The sequence below is a fragment of the Schistocerca cancellata genome, chromosome 8 (assembly GCF_023864275.1).
Source record: "Schistocerca cancellata isolate TAMUIC-IGC-003103 chromosome 8, iqSchCanc2.1, whole genome shotgun sequence".
Classification (NCBI taxonomy): Eukaryota; Metazoa; Arthropoda; class Insecta; order Orthoptera; family Acrididae; genus Schistocerca; species Schistocerca cancellata.
Window position 1 is genome coordinate 357,591,334 of NC_064633.1, and position 25,815 is coordinate 357,617,148.

The following is a 25,815-nucleotide window of genomic DNA, read 5'->3' on the forward strand; positions in this document are numbered from 1 at the left end:
CGGTGCATTAGTTTATGGGCAGCCCTAGTACTTGGTCCAAAATGTTTTATGATGTGGATTATGATCTCCATATTTCCCTCAGTGATAGAATAAAAGTAGAAACGGGCAACTCTTTCCCAACAGCATTTGGAAGCTCCCCAGTATGTCATAAAAAACGCTGTTGTACACTGCTTACAGTCTGACCGCATGAATATAATACCAGGAGCTTCCAGAAAGTTTCATTGTGATAAGCCTATGTTACGTTTATCTCCAACATGATCTCGACATAGCGGCTTTTATTATTCTACTACAGATATGTAAATTGGCAACCAGCGGCAGCATCTCTCATATGCGCATCTCAGTATTTCGTATGCCTTAGTTGAATCAGTTCTGTGTGAGCCGTGGCGGCTGATTTCACCATCCCACAATCGATAACTTGTAGGTGGCGTCTTACCAGGTAGGTGGTGCGTATTTCTTCCTTTATCCGTTATAGCTGCCCCGAATAGGCTTTAAAGACGACCGCTAGAGCGGCGTCGAGAGAGAGGCCTTGGAGCAGCGCAGTGCAGGTAGTATCCCTGTAGTCTTCGTGCAGTGTGGAGCTGGGACCAGGGGCAGCACTTGGAGCAACGAACGAACGACGCGGGTCGGCACGAGGTCTTCTTCGCCAGTACTGGATAGAAGGTAAAAGGTTTGGTTCGCCTATGCCGTGTATATCTGGTTGTTCAGTACAGTGCACTTATTTCCCGCTCTACAAGCTGTTTGAGAAAATGTTCGTGTTTATGCTAAGTTGTCATGCACGACTTTGTCATTTGACTCTGTCTGATTCTCGTACCAATTTATTGCCCTGTATGCTCTGCATGATTTTTGAAGTTATTTGCGTTAATCTGCTGGCCAGTGTTCTCTCTAAAAGCTTCCAATAAATTGTTAATGTTGTTAGAGCGACTTGTGTAATCTGTCCAGCTTTATCGTATTATTATACAAGGGGCCGATGAATTATCTAGTTTTTTTTTATAATTTAGGCTTTGTTTTTAAATTGTTTTATGTGAGAGAACAAACTGTTTCTTAATTTTAAAATTTGTTTCCAATATGTTTCAGAAGCTGGTGTACTCTCTGTAATACTGTTATTCAGACCTTTAAGATTTGTGAGTTATGGCCTCCAACTGTTGGTTAGATATTAGCGAGCTGTTATTTATATTTTTCCTGGAAGAACTTAGAGCTCCCTTTGAGTAGATCTCTTTTTACACCTTACATTTTTGGCGAGGCTTATCTCTTGTGGTGCCTCAGAGATACAGATAGCTGTACCGTAGGTACAACCACAACGGAGGGGTATCTGTTGAGAGGCCAGACAAACGTGTGGTTCCTGAAGAGGGGCAGCAGCCTTTTCAGTAGTTGCAAGGGCAACAGTCTGGATGATTGACTGATTTGGCCTTGTAATAATAACCAAAACGGCCTTGCTGTGCTGGTATTGCGAACGGCTGAAAGCAAGGGGAAACTACGGCCGTAATTTTTCCCGAGGGCATGCAGCTTTACTGTATGATTAAATGATGATGGCGTCCTCTTGGGTAAAATATTCCGGAGGTAAAATAGTCCCTCATTCGGATCTCCGGGCGGGGACTACTCAAGAGGACGTCGTTATCAGGAGAAAGAAAACTGGCGTTCTAAGGATCGGAGCGTGGAAAGTCAGATCACTTAATCGGGGAACCAGGTTAGAAAATTTGAAAAGAGAAATGGATAGGTTAAAGTTAGATATAGTGGGAATTAGTGAAGTTCGGTGGCAGGAGGAACAAGACTTCTGGTCAGGTGACTACAGGGTTATAAACACAAAGTCAAATAGGGGTAATGCAGGAGTAGGTTTAATAATGAATAGGAAAATAGGAATGCGGGTAAGCTACTACAAACAGCATAGTGAACGCATTATTGTGGCCAAGATAGATACGAAGCCCACACCTACTACAGTAGTACAAGTTTATATGCCAACTAGCTCTGCAGATGACGAAGAAATTGAAGAAATGTATGATGAAATAAAAGAAATTATTCAGATAATCAAGGGAGACGAAAATTTAATAGTCATGGGTGACTGGAATTCAAGTGTAGGAAAAGGGAGAGAAGGAAACGTAGTAGGTGAATATGGATTGGGGCTAAGAAATAAAAGAGGAAGCCGCCTGGTAGAATTTTGCACAGAGCACAACTTAATCATAGCTAACACTTGGTTTAAGAATCATGATAGAAGGTTGTATACATGGAAGAACCCTGGAGATACTAAAAGGTATCAGATAGATTATATAATGGTAAGACAGAGATTTAGGAACCAGGTTTTAAATTGTAAGACATTTCCAGGGGCAGATGTGGACTCTGACCACAATCTATTGGTTATGACCTGTAGATTAAAACTGAAGAAACTGCAAAAAGGTGGGAATTTAAGGAGATGGGACCTGGATAAACTGAAAGAACCAGAGGTTGTACAGAGTTTCAGGAAGAGCATAAGGGAACAATAGACAGGAATGGGAGAAAGAAAGACAGTAGAAGAAGAATGGGTAGCTTTGAGGGATGAAGTAGTGAAGGCAGCAGAGGATCAAGTAGGTAAAAAGACGAGGGCTAGTAGAAATCCTTGGGTAACAGAAGAAATATTGAATTTAATTGATGATAGGAGAAAATATAAAAATGCAGTAAATGAAGCAGGCAAAAAGGAATATAAACGTCTCAAAAATGAGATCGACAGGAAGTGCAAAATGGCTAAGCAGGGATGGTTAGAGGACAAATGTAAGGATGTAGAGGCTTATCTCAATAGGGGTAAGATAGATACTGCCTACAGGAAAATTAAAGAGACCTTTGGAGATAAGAGAACCACTTGTATGAACATCAAGAGCTCAGATGGAAACCCAGTTCTAAGCAAAGAAGGTAAGGCAGAAAGGTGGAAGGAGTATATAGAGGGTCTATACAAGGGCGATGTACTTGAGGACAATATTATGGAAATGGAAGAGGATGTAGATGAAGATGAAATGGGAGATACGATACTGGGTGAAGAGTTTGACAGAGCACTGAAAGACCTGAGTCGAAACAAGGCCCCCGGAGTAGACAACATTCCATTGGAACTACTGACGGCCTTGGGAGAGCCAGTCCTGACAGAACTCTACCATCTGGTGAGCAAGATGTATGAAACAGGCGAAATACCCTCAGACTTCAAGAAGAATATAATAATTCCAATCCCAAAGAAAGCAGGTGTTGACAGATGTGAAAATTACCGAACAATCACTTTAATAAGCCACAGCTGCAAAATACTAACACGAATTCTTTACAGACGAATGGAAAAACTAGTAGAAGCCGACCTCGGGGAAGATCAGTTTGGATTCCGTAGAAATACTGGAACACTTGAGGCAATACTGACCTTACGACTTATCTTAGAAGAAATATTAAGGAAAGCCTAACCTACGTTTCTAGCATTTGTAGACTTAGAGAAAGCTTTTGACAATGTTGACTGGAATATTCTCTTTCAAATTCTAAAGGTGGCAGGGGTAAAATACAGGGAGCGAAAGGCTATTTACAATTTGTACAGAAACCAGATGGCAGTTATAAGAGTCGAGGGACATGAAAGGGAAGCAGTGGTTGGGAAGGGAGTAAGACAGGGTTGTAGCCTCTCCCCGATGTTATTCAATCAGTATATTGAGCAAGCAGTAAAGGAAACAAAAGAAAAATTTGGAGTAGGTATTAAAATCCATGGAGAAGAAATAAAAACTTTGAGGTTCGCCGATGACATTGTAATTCTGTCAGAGACAGCAAAGGACTTGGAAGAGCAGTTGAACGGAATCGACAGTGTCTTGAAAGGAGGATATAAGATGAACATCAACAAAAGCAAAACGAGGATAATGGAATGTAGTCGAATTAAGTCGGGTGATGTTGAGGGTATTAGATTAGGAAATGAGACACTTAAAGTAGTAAAGGAGTTTTGCTATTTGGGGAGCAAAATAACTGATGATGGTCGAAGTAGAGAGGATATAAAATGTAGACTGGCAATGGCAAGGAAAGCGTTTCTGAAGAAGAGAAATTTGTTAACATCGAGTATAGATTTAAGTGTCAGGAAGTCATTTCTGAAAGTATTTGTATGGAGTGTAGCCATGTATGGAAGCGAAACATGGACGGTAAATAGTTTGGACAAGAAGAGAATAGAAGCTTTCGAAATGTGGTGCTACAAAAGAATGCTGAAGATTAGATGGGTAGATCATGTAACTAATGAGGAAGTATTGAATAGGATTGGGGAGAAGAGAAGTTTGTGGCACAACTTGACCAGAAGAAGGGATCGGTTGGTAGGACATGTTCTGAGGCATCAAGGGATCACCAATTTAGTATTGGAGGGCAGCGTGGAGGGTAAAAATCGTAGGGGGAGACCAAGAGATGAATACACTAAGCAGATTCAGAAGGATGTAGGTTGCAGTAGGTACTGGGAGATGAAGAAGCTTGCACAGGATAGAGTAGCATGGAGAGCTGCATCAAACCAGTCTCAGGACTGAAGACCACAACAACAAAAACATCTCTTGTGGTGTATGACATTATTACAAAGGTTCTGTATGTGCAGTTGTGGATACACAACAACTTTCAGTTGTAGAGTAATTCAGTGAGACACCTATGTTCCGTGTCTGTTGACAGCACCAACCAAGTTTCCGGGAGAGCGTTCTGGTGGGCACCTTCTTGCCGCATAGGTCTGGCCTCCTTGCGGCCATGTGGACGGCTCTCGAGCATTTCCTAGCGTGGTTTGCTGTTTGTTTCCAGTCGCGTGTCCTGGCTGTCTGGCCTCAAGTAGAGGCAATTGTATTTATCCATATAAACAACGCCGTTACCGGTTTCGAATCGACAGGTTCATCTTCAGACTGCTAGTTCACGTTTTACATTAGCTTCCGCCTTTTGTTTCACCAACAGATGAAATTTTACTTGGGTGGAGGTGCCGTACAACCAAAATAAGATATGAGACAATGTGTAAGTGGCGTGAATAAAAGGAGCGTGAATAAAAGGACGCTATGTGCAAGAAGCATGAAGCGCCCTTTGAATGTATCCTGATAGCTAAAAGAGCCACGCGCACTTTGAATAAGAAAATGCTACTTGACACTGAAGTCAATATAAAAGATAGGGTCGCCACCAACTCAAGCCACACGACAAAGAAGAGGTAGCACTGAGTCGGAAAATTACTTAATTTATTAATAAGAAAAACTCACAAAAGAACATTCATTGTAAAGTCATTGATAAAGAATGGGATGTAGTTATTAATATGATCCAGTCGTTCTTCCCGTGAATCAAATATTGAGTAAAGTAAAGAGGGTGTGAACACCATGCGTAAGTGCAGCCTGCAGCAAGATTCGTGAAAACACGATCTATTCCCGAGCATTTGTTTCAGATAAAAAAAGGGACACTAATCACTACACCTGTGCACATGGAAACGCTATAGGTGGGCCAACAAGGAAAACTACAAGGTAAATGGCGAAGGTAACGGCGACGTAACATCGGTACACAAGATAAGATTGAGGGCAAAATTATTTATTCCTTAAAACATTGATGTAGTGCATCTATAGACTGCTGTTGCATGCTAACTGTGTACAATTGCTTGTGAAATACTACACGTTTCATAACAGACTCGCGTGCCCACTCGGTCCGCGGAGACAATGTCTATGGACCGTGGCCAAATTTTAATCACATGAGACAAAGAAAATTCACAAATACACAAAAATTACCAAGATCCGGAAAAGATTAGAAGCATACACACACAGTTGTAGGCACATAAACATTCACACTGAACCGAGGGCACTTCAACATATGCAACTCCTTTGTGCCGCGTTCCTCTCACGGATCAAAGTCAAGACTGCATTGGGAATCAAACTGAAAGTCTACAAAAGCCATGCATTCTCTGCTGCATCCCAGCAAGTAAATCTTTATAAGACGAAATTCGAGACCAAAAGCTAAAAGCTCCCCTCTCTATGTGACAACGCGCCACGCGGTCAGTCCAACTCACCCTTCTTCGACTGGAGCACAGCTGTGTACGCTTCCCGTACCGGCGGCAGACTGCCTCCCGCTTCTCCAGCCTCTTCCACACCCCGCGTGGACCGGAAAACCCCAGGATGCCATTTCCGCCACCAACCTAACGCAGGTGGATTTCTCACAAGTAGCGGAAACCTCTTTGCCGACTTGACCACTACGAGAGTTGGCAATGAAAGGTGGCTACAGGACCCTTTCATCACCCCAAACGTCCCGGAGAAGACTGTGCCGCGAATTTTCTCGCCATGCTAGGAGATTCGCCAACAGTCTTCGAAACAAACATACCCTAACGAGTAACAATTGCAACGGTAAACAGCAGCACAAAGGAGTTGATTAATCTCTTATATCCAAGTGAGCTTTATCTGACCTTAGTCAATAATTGTGACCTCATGCGGTCCGCAAAGCAAACAGAACAAATTAAATTAAGCGTGATATACTACGCTAACATCATGTCATCTGACCTACTACGACCACAACCATGAGATATTATTTTAAAATTTCTTTAACCAACTATCAAAAGTTAACATAGAGACATAGGTGAACAGGTACATAATATATATATAAATATATAAGCAAATACAATGATGCAAAATCATTATCACGAACCAAAGCAGTATCATCTGGTGCTGACATATATAAAAACATGCAAGTGAAAGTGCAAAATACAATATTCACAACAAATACAGTGATACAAAATCATTAATGAACCCAATGGTATGACAGCTGGTAAATAATCACCTATGGAAAATAAGACATGAGTACAAAAACACATCCAGAGGTCAACTCGTTGACACGCTGTCATTTTTCAGTTTCGCCACATGGTTGTTTCACTGGGTATTCTCTTTAGGTGCTGGGGTGGGCATCTCTTCTAAAGGCGACTTGAAGGATAAGCTACTAGGGGACCACAACACTGAACTGGGGAGTTCGCAGCGGCGTTGATTGTAACGTCCGTTGTAACCCAGGTTGTTCATCCTAGACAGCACCCCGCGACGTTGCCTCGTGCCCGTTTCCACCCTCTGCGTCCATACTGTGGAATGGTTCGGCGTTGCAGATTTGCAGGACGTCGCCACTTGTGGGCCCTGCCTCATCATCGAGAAGGCGGCTTGGCGGTCGTCGTCCGTGTGTTGTGGAGGAATGTGTTTTACCGACACACGCCCCCGTCTCCTGTCGTGTCAATGGGGAGACACGCGCTCTTCTGCGTCGCATCGAGGTCGACGTAAACTCGTGTGGGTGTCGGGCTTGAGACCCGCTTATCACCTCTTTGCACCGTCTCAGCTGATGCGTCAGTGGTGGGACCCGCGTCCCTCCGGGCAGTGGGCGTTACCTCACCGCAGCAGCCGTCTGGACTAGCGGCGCTCAGGGATCGGCGGCCTCGCCTGGTGTGCGTCATACTTTCCCTTTCGCTTGTCAGATGACTAGCGCATGGGGTGGAACGCCGGCCATCAGCTGGCGCTGCCGTGGTGACACGCCTGCGGGTTCCGGTGTGAGCCTGCGCCTGGGGGAAGACCAGCATCCCCTCCCCTCTGACGGGGAAACAGCTGCTTCGCCGTTGATACCAGGGTTCGGCAACGCCTGCCGATGGACCAAGCCCTGTGCTTTCTGATGCGGAGGCTCCCTAGGCGGCCTTGCACCCACTTAAGAACTGCGCTCACAGGGATCGTTACAAAATATCATGTGTACAGATTACTACAAAATCTTCGGAGTTTCTCACTCCTGATCAATACATGGAATAGTGCCCAAAATTAGCTTGAAAAAAGGGGCATTCTTAACATTACTTATAAAAAAAACAATGAAGAAAATTAAATAACCAATATTCACACAAACAAAGAATCCTTTTTATAAAATATAGTTCCAGCATTACATCTGCTGTCAATCATTCAGGGTAGATCTTGTACAAGGTTTGGTCAGGATTTGGATAGGATTTGGCGCATCTTCTAGCTACAGACACAAAACTCTACCTGCTCCTAACTACGCTCTCACACACAATCTACACAGCTCGTACTAGTCACCATCACCATATAGCCCGACTACAATTCCCACATATAAACAAAATATTCCTTTCAACACCAATACCCATATCGTTGTTCATTGACTGCTCCTCCAAGGTTTGCAGAACATGTTTGCTGATCTGTGAAAAATTTCCGAGACTTCTTTTCTATGGACATTGCATAATAAAAGTTATGATTAATGAGACACAGAAGGTTCATTCAAGTCACATCTGGAATGGTAAACGTTTCAACATCTATTCATCAGACTAATGCAAAAAGTCAGTGGGCATAAAAATGAAAATAAAAATCATCCTATCCTATTAGCAAACACATAAACACTTCGTCCTATAAGTACATAAAGAAATACTGTCAAAAGAAATCCATTGTCCAGGGCCATGAGTACCCAACTTACTGCTATCATAAGATACTCATAATGATTACACACTTACTCACCACATGTCCCCAGGGGTCCTCACCTACCGTCATGTTATTTTAACTTGGAGGTAGTCGCATTGATTCTCTATTAAATATCAAGCTGCTTGAGTTTATAAGCTGTTTCCATATACATCTTCTGGGGTTTCACACCCTGGTGTCCTCAACCGTACCTAGTAGTATGTGACGGCAAGTTACACTTTCCAAATATCTTATAAGATGGCAACTCTGAAAATCAAACACTATTAATCTCCTTTCATACACAAATCCTTCACCTACAAGTCACCAAGTCGCTTCATCAACATCGTAGTACATTTGAAAAGTCTCACTGAATCTTGCTCACCTAAGGGGAATAAGAACACTACAACTGTAATTTCTCAACAAGAATTACCTTACGACCATTGACTCGCCACGGCAACACACCCGATACCTTTTTAGTCATCAAAAAACGAAAGCCATCTTACCGTAACAGGAAACACTTCACATGAGCCTCATGATCATTCACATTCAGACGTTTTGAAGCTGCACAACACTACTCCTTTCTGCTGGCAAGAAGAAATAACTACACACATATTGGGGGACCCTTACAATACACAGAAAATATACACTTTAATTTTAATCACACCAGAGTGAATCAAAACATTGGAAAATATACACTGTAATTTTACGAAACAGAGGCGACTGGGTTTACCTCGGGCACACCAATACTGTGGCCCTCCCTCAACAAATCTTCCCTAATATCGTCTTCCTTTATTCAAATGCACATCAATATCATCAATAGCACCGGTCCTCATTAAGTTTGACGCCAACCGAGCCAGCCAACAGTCATTGATCCCTTTGATCAGAGGCATTTGTCGGATTGTGCCGCGGGTTTGCGGGACGAATTTCAACACCCACTGGCGGACCACCCGTACTGTTTACGGCACCCCTGTTGTTTCTTGTTCGATAATTATTCTGGGGTCGGTCACGACTACCGTTCCTAGGTCCGCTGTAATTGCGCCTAAATCTCTGCTCATTACTATATCTTCTAAGCTCCCAGGGGTGTCTTTGATTTCCTCTAGGCGAATGATGACCATTGGCATAGTTTGTTCTGCCCGCGTTCCTTGAGGAGTCGCGACGCTGCCAACGCTCGCGCATTCTGTAACTCTCAGGCGACTCATTACGTCTGTATTGCCCCCTGTCTTTACGGCTGCGGCTTCGCTTGCGCGGCCGCTGCTCGTAGGCGCTCTGACCGTAATTCTGCGTGGTGCCATTCGCATCGCACTCAAGCTCTAAAAGGAAATTGCGAAACCCCTCTACGTCATCCTTACATCGTCCTGCAAGGATAACGTGCCGCAACTCCATTGGAAACTTTCCCAGGCAAATACGAATAATTTCTGCAGGTCCATAAGGATCGTCAAGATGTTCATTCGCCTGCAGCATGTGCTCGAACATCTGCACAGGGCTGGAGAATTTTGACCTGTTTAACTCTGGTAGCATAATGAGTCCGTGTTTTACACGACTTTGCGCTGCCACTGACCAATATATCGACAGGAAGTGTTGACGAAACTCCCCAACAGTGTAGCAATTGCGTGCAATTGACCTCATCCGCGCCGCTGGCTCACCTTCGAGGTAGCCGCACATATACTCTATTTTGTGCGCACTGGGCCACGTAGGAGGGAGGGAGAACTCGAACTGCTGTAACCAGGCCCGCGGGTGAATCCCCGTAGCCGAGTTATTGAAGACTTCAAACTTCCTCACGGTCAGAAAATGTTTAAAGTCAAATTCGTGAGTTTCCCTTGGCGAACGTTTCTGAGGGGATCCGCGCCGTTCCCACCTGGTACGAGATCCGTGATCATAACGCTGATCAAATTCGCCATCGTTCCCGGAATCATCGTCGGAATAATGGCCCTTTCGTTCATTTCTTTCAACTTCATGGGCCTTTAACCCTTTTAGGTGAAGTTCTAAACGGGCAATGCGCTCACATATTCCCTCGGTAACCCCTCCTTGTTGTATGTTTATTTGACACTGTCCACGCCGACATTTCGTTATCGACCGTATTTCGTCTACATCCGCTGATGACGAGGTAATCGTTTCCCCATTATTGTCAGACTTACGCGCCACTGCGTCTGAGATCCTGGCTATTTCTTCTCGCATCTCTCGGTGGGCCGTGTCTTGTTTTGTTTGCGTAAGCCCTTGCTCTCGCTCGAGAGCTATTATCGCCTGGCTGAGGGTTTCTACCTGCGCGCTAAGGTGGACCGGGCACTTAGCCGCAGTGTCCTCTATTCGGGACACAAGAGCCACGTGGTCACTCTGGCATTGTTCTGCTAACGCGCGGAGATCCCTGGCGGAATTTCGTCCTACTCGGGACTCAAGAGCCGCTTGTTCACTCTGGCATTGTTCTGCTAGTATACGTATATTCCCAGCGAACCTTTCTTCTTGCTCCATCACCTGCTTGCTAATGACTTGGTGCCCCTCTTCTAAGGCGGAGATGCGTTGGTCAATGATCGCCAGTTTCTCCCCAACACCCTGTACTATTTCACTAGTCAATCTTTTATTCGCTTCCTCGATATGCCTCCTATTTTCTTCTGCTTGTTTTTTATTCACTTCCTCGATATGTCTCCTATTACTGTCTAGTAATTGTCGTAGCATAGCCTGTAATGAATTTGCATCTATCGAATGATTCGAAATCACTACAGCGGGCTCAGGATGGACAACACTTGTATTTGCGTTTTCCGCGTTTCGTTCCTGGTCGGACTCGACGTTTTGACCTCGTCCTTGTTCAGGGTTATTGTCTGGCAGGTTTTTCCGATCGCGGCTTCCTGAACAGCTACGCGTCTCCATCATAAGGATAGTTACTCCGTGCTCCAAAATACAACAAGAATAATGCCAAAGTCTCCTAATGGACTCACAGTCCCCACAAAGCACCCAAGATTTACTATATGACACCGATACACGCCACAGGACAAGAGTCAACCCACACTTGTAACACAATTGAATACTAAATCACAATATCTATACAGTAATACATATACAAGATAAAACATGTAAGAAAATGCACACCTATATCATAAATTCACGTAAATTCTGTATCACAGAAAGACAATATACCAATTAGCACATCCAACCGAAAATAACTAATCCTCACTGCGCATCAGAAGATCTCTGGTTTACCGAAATCCGTGAGCAGGGTAAGCCATGTGTAAGTGGCGTGAATAAAAGGAGCGTGAATAAAAGGACGCTATGTGCAAGAAGCATGAAGCGCCCTTTGAATGTATCCTGATAGCTAAAAGAGCCACGCGCACTTTGAATAAGAAAATGCTACTTGACACTGAAGTCAATATAAAAGATAGGGTCGCCACCAACTCAAGCCACACGACAAAGAAGAGGTAGCACTGAGTCGGAAAATTACTTAATTTATTAATATGAAATACTCACAAAAGAACATTCATTGTAAAGTCATTGATAAAGAATGGGATGTAGTTATTAATATGATCCAGTCGTTCTTCCCGTGAATCAAATATTGAGTAAAGTAAAGAGGGTGTGAACACCATGCGTAAGTGCAGCCTGCAGCAAGATTCGTGAAAACACGATCTATTCCCGAGCATTTGTTTCAGATAAAAAAAGGGACACTAATCACTACACCTGTGCACATGGAAACGCTATAGGTGGGCCAACAAGGAAAACTACAAGGTAAATGGCGAAGGTAACGGCGACGTAACATCGGTACACAAGATAAGATTGAGGGCAAAATTATTTATTCCTTAAAACATTGATGTAGTGCATCTATAGACTGCTGTTGCATGCTAACTGTGTACAATTGCTTGTGAAATACTACACGTTTCATAACAGACTCGCGTGCCCACTCGGTCCGCGGAGACAATGTCTATGGACCGTGGCCAAATTTTAATCACATGAGACAAAGAAAATTCACAAATACACAAAAATTACCAAGATCCGGAAAAGATTAGAAGCATACACACACAGTTGTAGGCACATAAACATTCACACTGAACCGAGGGCACTTCAACATATGCAACTCCTTTGTGCCGCGTTCCTCTCACGGATCAAAGTCAAGACTGCATTGGGAATCAAACTGAAAGTCTACAAAAGCCATGCATTCCCTGCTGCATCCCAGCAAGTAAATCTTTATAAGACGAAATTCGAGACCAAAAGCTAAAAGCTCCCCTCTCTATGTGACAACGCGCCACGCGGTCAGTCCAACTCACCCTTCTTCGACTGGAGCACAGCTGTGTACGCTTCCCGTACCGGCGGCAGACTGCCTCCCGCTTCTCCAGCCTCTTCCACACCCCGCGTGGACCGGAAAACCCCAGGATGCCATTTCCGCCACCAACCTAACGCAGGTGGATTTCTCACAAGTAGCGGAAACCTCTTTGCCGACTTGACCACTACGAGAGTTGGCAATGAAAGGTGGCTACAGGACCCTTTCAAATGTCTTTTTAACTGTAACTATGCCTCACAACGATTTTAAGTGTTGTAAACCAATTATTAGAGGAAGATATAAGGGTTACTTTTCATGAAAAATCCACACCATTGTGTTCCAGAGCAGATTGCTTATGATCTTGCAGCAGCGAAAACCGTATGCTGCACATTTTTTATGTGCATATTTATGTACATAATATAAAGCACCAATCACACACTAGGGAAGTCTCGTCACATGCAGCTATGTATACAAAGATTGTGATGTTACAACCATAACAATGCCAAAGATTTCCACTCTTAGAGATATTTCGTTATGTGAATGTATGTAACTGTAGATATTTACAAATTGCTAATGTTACATTACTTATTATTTACATTGAAAGAAAACTGATTAAAATTAGGATAAATAAATAAAGCATCGGTAATAAAGTGCTACTGCAGTTATATTACATAAACATTATGGTATGAATTGGAATCAAAGTGAATGAAAAAGACCAGATGTACATAAATAAATATTAGAACTATGGGCATATTATGTAAATATTATGGCATACATTGGAAGCACAGTAAATGGTATGGGATAAATATTACAACAGCGGACATTTCATTGTTTTTTTGCTTTTTTTACATTAAATTGGACAGTATGTGAATAAAATTTTGAAGAAAGGCTACACTGGCAAACTCGGTTTGCTTATTGAGGAGATTTTGAGGTGATTTACTATTATGTACATGTATTTCAATCTCCTCAAGCAAGTTCATAAAGTGGTGCAATACTCGGTCTTCAATGTTCTTTATTCAATGACTGATGGTAGACTTGCGCAAGGCAAATTTGGATTTTTAGATGTTCGAACGTATGGCATCTATATACAAACTGGCATATACAAACTCAGCTGTCAATGCTGCCCCTCTTACTATACAGGACAAACTGGAAGAGGCATTGAGATTCGGTTCAAAGAGCATACGGATACATCACGGGAGGGTTTCATTCCGCGTATCCCACTGGGTTAAACACACTTTAATCACTGCCTTAAGTTCAGTCTTAACTGCCTCCAGGATTCACAATACAACAGGACGTGATTGCTGATAGTTGTGGCCGGCCCAAGAGCAAACCGCATTCGTAACTTGCGGCAAGCCTTCTACAGAGTGAAGAAGTAACTGCCTTTCCTCGTTGCTGTGTACTCCGACTGGCTACTTCCGTGTCTACCTGCACCGTCATAAACATTTCCACAACCAAAGAGAGCAGATCACAAGGCACCAGGAAGTGTAGCCAACCTGTGATTTAGTCTTGATAGTGTCAACCTGGGCATACGTCAAGACACTAAAGGCAGCTATTACCGTTTCAGACAGTGAGTCTCCAGCATAAAGTTATATCTTTGTTGTTGCTTTGTGAATGGTGTCGTTAGCTCACTCCAAACATGCCACGATTCGATAAGTGAAAGCTTATAGACTGTAACCTCCATGAAGATAAATAATAGAATAGTAATAATGTGAACAGCGTTAGTAGGAATAGTGAGATTTCTGTTAGGCGATGATTCCAACCTCGTGTGCAAAGAACCTTCACGACTTGATGACAAATATTCCTAACTTCTTATACAGAACATCGAAAACTCTGCCAATGGTGTCTTAAACGAGCAGTTTGTTGCCAACAGGAATTGGAATTATCAATTCTGTTGTTAAGTCCTTTATAACTCTTTATCTAGTCATATTAGCACACTTTGCACCCACACAGATTTCTCATGTACCAAAGTATCTGAAATACTTAAACTGACTCCTGTATAGAGACGTTCCTCAAGAGGAAATGCAGGGAAACCTAGAAGAAGCTGTTGAGATAACTAAAACAAATGTTGACGTGGGAAATCCTCGAGACCCGCCATTTTTGTAAACGGTCACAGATCGCGTAAGTGAGTAGCAACCGATACCAGTGCTGATACTACGAAATTCATAGATGTCACAATTAAATCCAAGAGTTTGAAATGTCCAAGGTGTTCATGGGTGATCAGATAGATGACTTCCACAAGAATAACATAGGCTCTAGTGGGAAAATGCAAGTACCTGGTGTCGACAATATTTAACATATTTCGTCATTCTCTCCAACGGCACAATTTTAGGTGCATTCCTTTGGTTTTGGTTGTGCATCTGGACTGAAAGCCTATGGTAAAGACAGTGTCATAACTACGCAAGAATACGCTAAAAAGGAAGGCTTCAAGGATGAATCAACGGGAAACGACTATAGAAGAAAAAACTCTGAGCGATAAAAACCCTTATTAGGTGCTAAAGACTGATTGATGAATAATTAATAGGTTGCAAAGTGATTACGTATAGTAGCAAGGAAACGTACTCGCTGTATTCAGGTTATGCGGTAAGCTATTTGCGCATTACTTCCGTGCACTCTTGCTACAGATCTTGAATGATGGCATATTAGAAAATGTGATGGCCTAGTCGTATGCGTGTAGTTGAGCAACGTAATGCATCAAATGGATGTAGGATGTTTACATTTAGAAGCAGGCGTTGAAGGCGAAGAATAGCTTCTAAGTGACAAGCTACCGCCGGACATTGTGACCGAGCGGTTCAAGGCCCTTCAGTATGGAACCGCGTGACCGCTACGGTCGCAGGTTCGAATCCTGCCTCGGGCATGGATGTGTGTGATGTCCTTAGGTTAGTAAGGTTTAAGTAGTTCTAAGTTCTAGGGGACTGATGACCTGAGATATTAAGTCTCATAGTGCTCAGAGCCATTTGAACCATTTGTTAAGCTACCATGCTAGTTTTCCATGGTTGTACTAATGAGGATTTCTACTAGAAAAATAAATTATGGAGTTTTTTAAACAATTACGGTCAACAAATACTAAAATCCTTAGCACTCTAAGATTCAATTAAGAACATTTAATGAATCTAGATAACTTGCTTTTGCTGGTGTATCTGGATTGAAAGCTTATGGGAATGACAATGTCATATCTATGCAAGAAGGGTTCAATAATCGATCGACTGGAAATGTTATGTTTTATTCTGTTTTTTACTCCATTTAACCTTGTTTCTGTGAAAATACGTGCAATATGCAATCTCAGGATAATACAACGATATACACCCTTCATACTGTCGACATCTGTAGGGGGAGCTATGGTTTATCTTGTACACACCTTTGCAAAACATTAGCCCGTTAGAGAATTCTAATTGACGATAAAAGTAAAACGAGTAGCAATGCATAGTTGCTGTTTTCATGATCAATAGGATATAAAAATAAAATTTTCTTATCCTCGTTATATACATTTTCAACGAGATGGTAGCGAGCTATAGTGCAACGTTTCGACTCCCTGTTCTGGGTTCGCAGGTAGCACACTGCACCTAGTACACGTTCACCGCGGCGCTCGGGGGTCACAGCACCAAGTTACGACACCTGAAGATGAGCTTATAAGAGCCCGAAACCGGTTGTGTGATAATAAAAGAACTTTACAACTGAAGAGGTATTTTCAGCCTCTGGCTTCATGATTTGTAGTCGGAATTATCCATAGTTACAATATTATGTGGAAAAATAAGCTCCATAATCGACCCTTTAACTTTACAGATTCAGATAAGGATACATTACAAAGGGGGGGGGGGAGGGGGGAAGAAGTCTACATTAAGCTCTCATTTATGGTGAATACCTAACACGTAACAAAGTTCTCATTAAAAGCTACTAATTATATTTCCTGAGTATATCTGCTGTTCTAAAGAAGAATTTTCACTCCGAAATTTTTACCTTATTTGGTGTAAAAAGATACAGATACCTCTATTGAAAGCTGACAATCTGGAGTGTTGTGCTTAGTTGCCTCATATGAAAGATTTTCATCCTGCGGACATGTAGAAATATTTACTTCGAAAAATGTAAATATTGTGTCATAATTGTTTCTGCTCCAAGTTGAACCATGTGGTAAAACTTAATAAAAGATTTACCGAAAATGTGCCTTTGAACATGACAGAAATAGGTTGTTTTTAACACTGTTGACTGGAATACATTTTTTTTAATTTATAGAGAAAGCAGGGATAGAACAAGTGGAGCGAAACGTTACCCACTACTTGCACAGAAACGACACAGCAGATGTAAGAGTCAAAGAATATGAAAGGAAAGCAGTATCTGAGGAGGGAGTGAGAGGAAGATCAAATAATAACTTTGAGGTTTATCAGTGACATTATGAGTTTGCCAGAGATCATACTGGATTTGGAGGAGTAAGTGAACGAAATGGGAATAGCCATGAATAGAGCTTATAACATGAGAGGTGTTCAAGAGAAAAGATTACGAAATAACACAGTGGGTATAATTGAAGTCTTTATGCAGAAATAATCACAATAGGCCTGAGCACAGCTGTCCCATTGTCTCACGAGCCGAAGGATTCGGTGATCCCAGAGTTATTGTTCTTTTGATAGGACGAGAGGACGCAGCACTTGTGTGATAAACTGTAAATTAATTTAGTCTTTGTTTTTTGTTCACGTGCTTCTGCAAAGAAGTGAACTGTAAGTGTATTTTACTGTATAGACTAGTGGTTAGAAAATTAATCGTAGTTTTTTTTTTTTTTTTTTGAGTAAGTCTTGTGAATATCCTTGTGAAGGGCGGCTTCCTATAGTAAATTTTCCGTGTAGAGAAAATTACTTCTGTTTAATAGTTTGCGTTCGCAGAGTTCAGTGAAAAGTCTGCACATCAACTTTTAGTGTTACTTTAGTCTCCTTTGGTATATTTTAAAACTCAGTAGAGCCATTTGAGACCTTATATCTATTTTATACACAGTACGATATGGCTAGGGACTGTGCTTGTTGTGAATGGACACAAGGAGAGTTGGTTTCTGTCCGTAAACAGCTGGAAGTTGCGTTAGCAACCGTCGACAAGCTTCTAGCTAATGCTCGAAGTTGCGGAGACGTCGGGGCGCCAGTGACGAGACCTGCTACACCTTTAGTGTCACTGGAATCCCCTGGTGGTCCGGACGTCACTGCGGTTTCCGATACGCAACATCTGACCGGTCCGTCCTCACTCCAGAGGGGGTGGCAGACAGTGGTTGGTTCGCGTGTCACTGGGCGGAAGGCGAAAGAGGGAGCAGGCTGTGCGGCTGGCTCCCTACGTCTTAGCAACCGGTATGAGGTGCTTCGCAGTGTTCATGATAACTGTGAGCCAGCTCGGGATGCCTCTCCTGTTGGGCCAGCGGTCGATTTTCCAGCCCAGTCCGGACACGTACAGAGGGTGGGTATGCTAGTCGTTAGGTGCTCCAATGTTAGGGGGTAATAGCACGCAAGGCGAGAAAGAATTCCAGTGTGTATTCGGTATGTTTGCCGGGAGGTCTCATCCGTGATGCAGAGAAGGCCCTACCGGCTGCATGTAGTGGCACATGTCGGCAAGAATGAAACCTGCGGCTTGGGTTCTGAGGCCATCCTCGACTCCTTTCGGCGGCTGGCTGATTTGGTGAAGTCAACTAGCAACGCACGCGGGATGCAGGCTAAGGTGTCTATTTGTAGCATCGTACCCAGGGTTAATCACTGTCCTCTGGTTTGGAACAGAGTAGATCGTCTAAACCAGAGGCTCAGACGGATCTGTGACGGTATTGGATCCGTATTTGTTGACCTAAGATATCTGGTGCAGAACTGTAAGGTTCCCCTTAACATATGCATTACACGCAGGAAGCGGCTACTGGAATAGCGGAGTACGTGTGACGTGCACATGGGTTTTTTTTAGGTTAGAGGACCCCTCCCTTGGGAGCAAGCACGATTTGTCTTTTAAATCAGCCACAGTGACCTCAGAGAATCTAGATCCTCGCAGAAGAAGAAAAGATTAATATCAGTTTAGCAAACTGCAGGAGCATCCAAGGAAAGGTCCCAGAATTAGTATCACTTATTGAAGGTTATGATGCACTGATAGTCTTGGGAACAGAAAGCTGGTTGAAGCCAGACACCAATGACAACGAAATCCTAATTTCAGACTGGAATATTTATCGTAAGGATTGGTTAGTCAACAATGGTGGCGGCGTGTTTATTGCAGCAAAAAATTCGATAAAATCTAGCGAGGTTATCACCGATCCCGAATGTGAATTAATCTGGGTGAAACTATCAAAGAACGGTCAAAAATTGTGATCGGATACTTTTATCGACCACCTGGGTAACGATTATCATTAGTAATTTTCCTGATCATGCCGTTGTAATAGGGGGTGACTTAAACTTGCCATGTATGTATTGGGAGTGTTATGCCATCAAAACTGTTGCTAGAGACACGGAATCGTGTGGCATAGTCCTCGATGTTTTGTCCGAAAATTACCTTGAGGAGATACACTCATGATCATAAATCAAGGATAATTGCAGAATGTGGTGCCACACAACGTGGGACTACACAAAACTGGCACTAATAACAAAGGCACATAGAGAACACACACGACACAGACCTGTAAGTCCACGGTATAGGTGATAAGTTGAGAAAACCGTCGCGAAACATATGTTCTACAAAACGCCACTGTTCCCTGGGCATTTACCCCGACATCAGTATGGGATATGATCACCATGCACACGTACACAGGCTGCACAACGGTTTGGCATACTCTGGATCACATGATCTAGTAGCTGCTGAGGTATAGCCTCCCATTCTTGCACCAGTGCCTGTCGGAGCTCCTGAAGTGTCGTAGGGGTTTGAAGACGTGCAGCGATACATCGACTGAGAGCATCCCAGACGTGCTCGATGGGGTTTTAGGTCTGTAGAACAGGCAGGCCACTCCATTTGCCTTATATCTTCTATTTCAAGGTGGTCCTCCACGATGGCAGCTCTGTGGGGCCATGCGTTATCATCCATCAAGAGGAAGGTGGGAACCACTGCATCCCTGAAAAGGTGGACATACTTGTGCAAGATGACGTCCCGATATATCTGACCTGTTAAAATTCCTCTGTCAAAGACATGTGTGGTGTACGTGCACCAATCATAGTCCCCCCACACAAAGACCATGAAACCACGACCTCCATACAGGTCCCTTTCAATGTTCGGTATCGGGTTCCTGGTTCACGCCAGATGAAAACCCACCGAGAATCACTGTTCAGACTATACCTGGACCCGTCCGTGAACATAACCTGGGACCACTGTTCCTTGCAGGTCTCCAGGCGTATAAGCCATGTCTGTTTAGTCGTCTGTAGACTGTGTGTGTGTTCCAGTGGCTGCGGTAAGGTCTCGAGCAAGGCTACCTGCAGTACTCCGTGGCCGTCTGCGGGCCCTGATGGTGGAATATCGGTCTTCTTGTGGTGTTGTACACTGTGGACGTCCCTTACTGTAGCGCCTGGACACGTTTCCTGTCTGCTGGAACCGTTGCCATAATCTTGAAATCACTCTTTGTGGCAGTCGGAGGGTCCGTGGTATGACCTGCTGTGTTTCACAAGCCTCCAGTCACCCAAATATTCTACCTCTCAGAACGTCATCAATATGTGTTCTTTGAGGCATTTTCAACACACAGTCGCCTTTACAACGTCTAAAAACGTCTGCACACTTATTCACTAATCCGTACTCCGACATGCACCAACACACCTCTGCGTATGTGGACTGCTGCCAGCGCCACCGTGCTACGACCGCATGTGAAATGCACCGCATGGTCATACACCGATGTTATTTAAACCCGCAAACCGCCCACCGGAGCGTTGTTATACCATGTATCAGCATTATCCTTAATTTACGAGCATGAGTGTAGTTAGAGAATCAAATCGTGAGGGTAACGTCTTAGATATCCTGGCAACAAACAGACCTGAACTTACCGAATCAGTTAACATAGAGGAAGATATCAGTGATCAAAAGGCTGTGGCAGCATCTATGACATGTGGTCCTACAAGGAATGTTAAGAAAGGTAGGAAAATATATTTGCTCAACAAGGGTGGCAGGACACAAATTTCAGGATATCTCAGCAGTCATCATCAAATATTGTGTGATGAGGACGAAGATGTGGAGAACAAGTGGAAAAAATTCAAAGGCATCGTTCAATATGCCCCAGACAAATACGTTCCGAGTAAGGTTTTAAGGGATGGGAGAGATCCACAATGGTTTAATAGCCGTGTCAGTAAAGCTCTACGTTAACAAAGAGCACTTCATTTGAGATTCAAGAGAAGTAAAAACCTAGCTTACAAACAAGAGCTGAACGAAGTGAAAATGAGCGTAGGGAGAGCAATGAGAGAAGCATTCAATGATTTAGAAAGTAAGACGTTGTCAACCGACCTGAGTAAAAACTCTAAGAGATTTTGGTCGTATGTAAAATCAGTTAGTCGGTCAAAATCATCTATTCATTCTCTCAGCGACCAAACCGGCACAGAAACGGAAGATACAAGAGACATGGCCGAAATACGGAATTCGGTCTTCCGAAATTGTTTCACCGCGGAAGATCGTAACACTGTCCCTCCTTTCAATCTTCGTGCTAACGTCGAAATGGCAGATATTGAGATAACCGATCGCGGAACTGAAAAACAGCTACAATCGGTTAGTAGTGGAAAGGCTTCAGTACCAGATGATATACATATAAGGTTCTAGAAAGATTATGCGAAAGAACTTGCTCCCCTTCTAGCACTAATTTGTCGTAGACCGCTTAAGAAACGAAAGCTACCCGTTTTTAAGAAAAGCTGTAAGACAGATCCACACAATTATAGACCTATATCGTCGACGTATGTGTGTTGTAGAATTGTGGAATATGTTTTATGCTCAAGAATTATGATGTTCTTGGAAAATGAACATCTCCTCTATAAAAATCAACATGGATTCCGCAATCAGAGCTCCTGCGAAACTGAGCTCACTCTCACAGCGCAGTGGACAACGGCGCTCAGGCTGATGCCGCGTTCCTTGATTTCAGTAAGGCATTTGACACCACCTTGCGTTGCCGTTTAGTGAAAAAATACGACCTTACGGAGTATCGGAGCAGACCTGCAATTGGATTCAAGACTTTCTTTCAGATAGAACTCAACACGTCGTTCTTAACGGAACTAAATCGACAATGTAAAAGTAATATACCACAGGGAAGTATGATAGGACCGTTGTTGTTCACAACATATACACTCCTGGAAATGGAAAAAAGAACACATTGACACCGGTGTGTCAGACCCACTTGCTCCGGACACTGCGAGAGGGCTGTACAAGCAATGATCACACGCACGGCACAGCGGACACACCAGGAACCGCGGTGTTGGCCGTCGAATGGCGCTAGCTGCGCAGCATTTGTGCACCGCCGCCGTTAGTGTCAGCCAGTTTGCCGTGGCATACGGAGCTCCATCGCAGTCTTTAACACTGGTAGCATGCCGCGACAGCGTGGACGTGAACCGTATGTGCAGTTGACGGACTTTGAGCGAGGGCGTATAGTGGGCATGCGGGAGGCCGGGTGGACGTACCGCCGAATTGCTCAACACGTGGGGCGTGTGAGGTCTCCACAGTACATCGATGTTGTCGCCAGTGGTCGGCGGAAGGTGTACGTGCCCGTCGACCTGGGACCGGACCGCAGCGACGCACGGATGCACGCCAAGACCGTAGGATCCTACGCAGTGCCGTAGGGGACCGCACCGCCACTTCCCAGCAAATTAGGGACACTGTTGCTCCTGGGGTATCGGCGAGGACCATTCGCAACCGTCTCCATGAAGCTGGGCTACGGTCCCGCACACCTTTAGGCCGTCTTCCGCTCACGCCCCAACATCGTGCAGCACGCCTCCAGTGGTGTCGCGACAGGCGTGAATGGAGGGACGAATGGAGACGTGTCGTCTTCAGCGATGAGAGTCGCTTCTGCCTTGGTGCCAATGATGGTCGTATGCGTATTTGGCGCCGTGCAGGTGAGCGCCACAATCAGGACTGCATACGACCGAGGCACACAGGGCCAACACCCGGCATCATGGTGTGGGGAGCGATCTCCTACACTGGCCGTACACCACTGGTGATCGTCGAGGGGACACTGAATAGTCATCGAACCCATCGTTCTACCATTCCTAGACCGGCAAGGGAACTTGCTGTTCCAACAGGACAATGCACGTCCGCATGTATCCCGTGCCACCCAACGTGCTCTAGAAGGTGTAAGTCAACTACCCTGGCCAGCAAGATCTCCGGATATGTCCCCCATTGAGCATGTTTGGGACTGGATGAAGCGTCGTCTCACGCGGTCTGCACGTCCAGCACGAACGCTGGTCCAACTGAGGCGCCAGGTGGAAATGGCATGGCTAGCCGTTCCACAGGACTACATCCAGCATCTCTACGATCGTCTCCATGGGAGAATAGCAGCCTGCACTGTACTAGTGCCGACATTGTGCATGCTCTGTTGCCCGTGTATATGTGCCTGTGGTTCTGTCAGTGTGATCATGTGATGTATCTGACCCCAGGAATGTGTCAATAAAGTTTCCCCTTCCTGTGACAATGACTTCACGGTGTTCTTATTTCAATTTCCAGGAGTGTATAAACGATCTAGTAGAAAGCGTCGTATGCTCCTTAAGGCTATTTGCAGATGATGCAATTGTTTATGACAAAGCACCAACGCCAGAAGATTGTAAGAATTTGCAGAACGACCTGCAGAGAATTGATGAATGGTGCAGACTCTGGCAGTTGACTCTGAACGTAAATAAATGTAACATATTGCGTGTACGTAGAAAAAGAAATCCACTATTGCACAGCTACACTATTAATGACAAACAGCTGGAGACAGCGTCTGCCGTAAAATATCTAGGCGTAACTATCCAGAGCTACCTTAAGAGAAACGACCATATAAAACAGATAGTGGGAAAAGCAGACACCTGACTCAGATTCGTCGGAAGAATCTTAAAGAAATATAACTCATCCACGAAAGAAGTGGCTTATAAGGTGCTTGTTCGCCCGATTCTTGAATACTGTTCATATATCTGGGTTCCCTATCAGGTAGGGCTGATAGTGGAGATAGAGAAGATCCAACAAAGCGCGGCGCGTTTCGTCACGGGATCGTTTAGATGGCGAAAGAGCGTTACGGAGATGCTAAACATCTCCTCTGAGGGACGTTGCAAGAGAGACGTTGTGCATCACGGAGAGATTTACTATTGAAATTTCGGGACAGGGCTTTCTAGGAGGAGTCAAACAACGTATTACTTCCCCCTACATACATCTCTGGTATTGACCACGAGGAGAAAATTCGAGAAATTAGAGCCAATAAATAGGCTTACCGACAATCACTCTTCCCACGCACTATTCACAAGTGGTACAGAGTTGCAGGGATCCGATAGGTGTACCGAAAGTACCCTCCGCCACACACCATTAGGTGGCTCGTAGGGTATGATGTAGATGTAGATGAAACGGTGTTTCATTGTGTATAGTTCGTCGTCTGAGATGAAGTGCTTTCTTTTCAGATATTTTGTTAGCGGACGAAACTCATTGAAGTCGCAGGGCGACATGTCCAAGCTATTGAAAGGATACTCAAGCTGTTTCCACTTGGACACTACACTATGTGTGACTTTGGAGACGTGTGGGCTGCGTTATCGTGGAGCAGAATCACTCCCTCTCTGCGCACAGTTCAGGCCAATTGGACTTCATGGGCTTAGGCAGGCTATGGGGTATCTTACAATACACATCACTGTCAGTGGTACATCCACGCTCGAGGAATTCGATGCGTAACGAGTCTCGGACTTCAAAAAACACTGCGAGCATCACTTTGCCTGCTGAGGGCACAATTTTGAGTTTCTTAGTGGGAGGTGACGGTGCGACATTCTACATCTACATCTACATTTATACTCTACAAGTCCCCCATACTTCTGGTCCTAGATGTATCTTACGCTATGCCAAGGTGGCATATGCAAATTGCAACCTGTTGGTGGTTACTACGTTTCGTGCCTTTTCAAATGAACATTCCTTATATGAACATGTTGTTGTTGTGGTCTTCAGTCCGAAGATGGGTTTGATGCACCTCTCCATGCTTCTCTATCCCGTGCGCTTTTCTTCATCTCCTAATAACTACTGTAACCTACATACATCGAATCTATTGTATTCATCTGTTTGTCTCCCCCCACCATTTTACCCCCCCCCCACCTCCCTCCAATGGTGATCACTTGGTGTCTCACAATGTGTGCTATCGACTGATCCGTTCTTTTGGTCAAGTAGTGCCACAAATTTCTTGTCTTCCAAATTCTATTCAGTACCTCCTCATTAATTACGTGATCTTCTCTACCACCATATTTCTAAAGCTTCTATTCTCTTTTTTTTTTTCTTTTCTAACTTCTTCATCGTCCATGATTCACTTCCATACATGGCTAAAATCCAGACAAATACTGTTCGAAAAGACTACATAACACTTAAATCTATATCCGAGGTTAATAAATGTCTCTTCTTCAGAAAAGCTTTTCTTGCCGTTGCCAGTCTGCGTTTTACATCCTCAGTTATGTTGTTGCCAAAGTAACAAAACTCATCTACTACATTAAGTGACTCGTTTTCTAATCTCTCTTAACATCACCTGATGTAATTTGACTAGGTTCAAGTAACTTAGTTTTGCTTTTGTTGATGTTCATCCTATATCCTCCTTCCAAGGCACTGTCCATTTCGTTCAGCTGCTGTTCCAAGTTCTTTGCTGTCTCGACAGAGTTACACTGTCATCGCAAACTTCAAAGTTTTTATTTCTTCTCACTTAGCTTTAATTCCTACTCCCAATTTTTCTTTGATTTCCTTTACTGTTTGTTCAATTCACAGATTGAGTAACATCTAGGATCGGCTACAACCCAGTCACACTCTCTTCTCAGCTTCCCTTTCATGCCCTCGACTCTTATTAGTGCCGTCTGGTTTCTGTATGACTTTCTAAATAAGCTTTCGCTCCTTGTACTTCACCCCCGCTACATTCAGAATTTCAAAGACAGTACTCCTGTTAAAACTGTAAGTCGCCGGCCGGAGTGGCTGAGCGGTTCTAGGCGCTATAGTCAGGTACCGCACGACCGCTACGGTCGCATGTTCGAATCATGCCTCGGGCATGAATGTGTGTGATGTCCTTGGATTAGTTAAGTTTAAGTAGTTCTAAGTTCTAGGGGACTG